At 41.5% G+C, this 3840-nt stretch overlaps 1 pseudogene; it reads left to right on the forward strand.

Moving 5' to 3' along the window:
* The first annotated feature begins 361 nt into the window (after positions 1–361).
* LOC118834260 lies at positions 362–2113 on the forward strand (annotated as a pseudogene).
* Positions 2114–3840: the final 1727 nt, after the last annotated feature.

Consider the following 3840-nt stretch of genomic DNA (forward strand, 5'->3'; position numbering starts at 1 on the left):
AGCAAGGTTTGTGAGGGAAAATTCAGTAGTAAATTCTCAGAATTGAATGAATGTCATGATTTTTAAGTGTGGTATACTACTGCTATTAAGATTAGTAGGCACAACTCTGGAGAGAGGAGCGGGGCAGGGCCGGGCGCGTCATTCACCACCACCACCACCACCACCCCCACCACCACCCCCAGCCTGCCCACCCGGGGCCCAGCAGCAGAGTTGCTGCAGTAGCCAGGGGGAGAGGCTCACTAGGCCGCTGACTGCCCAAGCCAGGCTGAGCTTGCACCGCTCGGGGGGGAAAGAAGAGAACTAACTCTTTGCATGAAAGCTTTGTTTGGAGGGATATTAAGGAACACATCAGGAATGGAAAATGCCGAAACCATTCAATGTCCGTGTTACTACCATGGATGCAGAGCTGGAGTTTGCCATCCAGCCCAACACCACTGGGAAGCCCCTCTTTGACCAGCTGGTTAAGACCATTGGCCTTCGTGAAGTATGGCAATTTGGCCTCCAAAATGTAGACAATAAAGGATTTCCAACCTAGTTGAAGCTTGATAAAAAGGTCTCTGCCCAAGAAGTCCGAAAGGAGAACCCCCTCCAGTTCAAATTCCGCACCAAATTCTACCCAGAGGATGTACCCGAGGAACCGATCCAGGACATTGCCCAGAAGCTGTCCTTCCTACAAGTAAAAGATGGAATCCTCAGTGATGAATCAGACTGCAGTGCTCCTTGGGTCCTATGCCGTTCAAGCCAAGTTTGGTGAGTATAATAAAGATGAGCACAAGGCTGGATACCTCAGCTCCAAACGTTTGATCCCGCAGAGAGTAATGGACCAGCACAAGGTCTCCAGAGAGCAGGGGCATGATCGGATCCAGCTGTGGCATGCTGAACACCATGAGATGCTGAAAGATAATGCTATGTCAGAGTTATTTGAAGATTGCTCAGGACTTGGAGATGCATGGGCTCAATTATTTTGAGATAAAAAACAAACAAACAAACAAAAAAAGAAACGGACCTTTGGCTCGGAGTGGATGCCCTTGGACTGAATATTTATGAGAAAGATGACAAACTGACCCCAAAGTCTGGCTTCCCTTGGAGCGAAATCAGAAATATCTCTTTCAATGACAAAAAGTTTGTGATTAAACCCATCGACAAGAAGGCACCTGACTTTGTATTTTATGCATCTCATCTCCGGATTAATAAGCGGATCCTTCAGCTTTGCTTGGGGAACCATAAGCTGTACGTTTGCCGTAGGAAGCCAGATGCCATTGAGGTACAGCACATGAAAGCCCAAGCACGTGAGGAGAAGCACCAGAAACAAACGGAAAGGCAACAGTTGGAAATCGAAAAGACGAGAAGAGAGACTGTTGAACGAGAGAAGGAGCAGATGTTTGGACAGAAGGAGGAGCTGATGCTGAAGCTTCAGGACTATGAGCAGAAGACCAAGAAAGCAGAAAAAGAGCTCTCCGATTGAATTCGGAAAGCCAGTCAGCTGGAAGAAGACAGGAAACGAGCCCAAGAAGAGGTCGAGTTTCTCGAGGTTGACTGTGTGGCTGCTCTTGGAGGGAAAGAAGACCCGGAGAGACAAGCTGTGGATCAGATAAAGAGCCAGGAGCATCTGGCTGCAGAACTTGCTGAATACACCGCCAAGATTGCTCTCCTAGAAGAAGCCAGGAGGCGTTAAGAGGATGAGGTCGAAGAATGGCAGCTCAGAGCCAGGGAAGCCCAAGATGATCTTGTCAAGACCAAGGAAGAGCTTCAACAGGTGATGACCGCCCCTCCGCCTCCTGTGTACGAGCCTGGCAATTATCACCCGCACGAAAACTTGCAGGATGAAGGGACCGAGTACAGCGGCTACAACGCCGAGTTCTCCAGGGAGGGCATTATGGACTACCGAGACGAAGAGAAACGTATCACTGAGGCCGAGAAGAAAGAGCGTGTGCAGAGGCAGCTGCAGACATTGACAAACTAGCTGTCCCAGGCCAGGGATGAAAACAAGAGGCCCCACAATGACATCATTCACAACAAGAACGTGAGACAAGGACCAGACAAGTACAAGACTCTGAGGCAGATTCGGCCGGGAAATACGAAGCAGAGAATAAATGAGTTTGAAGCTATGTAATAAAAACACACTGGGCAGCTGAGAGGGCAGGACCGCGGGAAAAGGCAGATCTGAACACACTGACCTTTCTGAGGGGTCACTGTATGACAAACAAAATGTGTAGATTTTTTAGTATTCTATAAATCTAGAAACTCTCTACCATATTCCAGGTTCTCTGATGGAAAGAGAATCATTATTCAGCAGGGATATTCTGGGGGCTGGGAGGTGATGGGGTTGGATGGAGGGTTGCCTAGAGAATTTCCCATTTTGTTTCCTAGTGCCAAACAGGCCTATGGCAGGATTGATATGAGTCAGAATAAACACCTATAAAGCCGGATAAAGTGATAGATAGCACTTCATGCTGCCGCGTGGGATGAATCAAGATTGAGTTTAATTAAAGAAAACCAACATGGTGGTGAGACACGGTGCCATACCTTGATTCTCTTCTCTCTCTGTCTCTCTCTGTCTCTGTCTCTCTCTCTCTCTCTCTCTCTCTCTCTATTTCTATTCAATTAGTCTAAGAAGTGCCTGATTCTATTCTCATTCTATGCAAGATCCTATGCAAGATTGGTCTTTAAAAAAAAAAAAAGGAATCTCCTCCTCTCCCACCCCTTCCTTCCTTAAGGTGGTCTATATTTCCCCCTTCAGGTAACTTGGTTTACTTAAAAAACATTCCTGCAGTGATCCCTCAGAAGGAACAATATAGGAACACACTGATACCTTATTTTGCATGACTGTTAGGTTTACTTTGAATTTCTATAGACCTAATGTGTTATACTTTGGCTTAATTAATGATCAGCTATATACAGTGTAGCATTTATATATAAATATAAGTGATAACAAATATGGGTTGTAACATTAGTTTAAAAAAGGGAAAGTTTTGTTCTGTATATTTTGTTGCCTTTTACAGAATAATAAAAGAATTAAATACAAAAAAAAAACCTCTTAGACAAAAGTACTTAGTCTGATGTACTGTGATCACAGTCAGGAGACTGATTACTTGATGTAATCATATTTTTAAAATGATTTTTTATTTGTGCTCTTCTTGCATGTGACTCAGTATACATACATACATACATATATATATATATATACATATATATATATATATATATATATATATATATATATATATACACACCACTTTTTTTCTAAAAAATAAAAAGACTAGTAAGAGACTGTTAGGGAGAATTCTTTTTTTTCCCATGAGAACATCGCTGATATTATAATGGTCTTCAAGGGGAAAATGATTTGAGATAGAAAGCTTTATTTTAAACATAAGGTTTTTTGGAAATAATTTCAAATATTAAATAAGATATTACATATATTCAATATGTTACGTACTATTTAAGTTTATTAAATTTCACATGTTAAATAATAATAATTTCAATACACCTATGTTTAGCCTTTCTAACTTTGACTGGATAAAAACTTGATGAAAAAGCCAAAAGGATATGAGCAAGATTATGTAAAAAGATTTGTTTTTTAAACACACACACAAACACACATACACATACATATTCTATATATATAATAAATATATGATTAAAACTGTGTTATTTTTCCTTTGATGATCCTTAAGTAATTTTCGGGGGGGTGGGCTATGCTGATAATGATCTATTAAGAATGATAACTGCCAATTTTCTGAACTTCTTTTTATTAGCTCACTTTTTGAGAATTGGGCATTAGAGGGAAATGATTAATGTTACTTGGATTAATATACTTTTAAAACGGAAAAGTTAAAGAGG

This window comes from Trichosurus vulpecula, chromosome 1 (genome assembly GCF_011100635.1).
Source record: "Trichosurus vulpecula isolate mTriVul1 chromosome 1, mTriVul1.pri, whole genome shotgun sequence".
NCBI classification, from domain to species: domain Eukaryota; kingdom Metazoa; phylum Chordata; class Mammalia; order Diprotodontia; family Phalangeridae; genus Trichosurus; species Trichosurus vulpecula.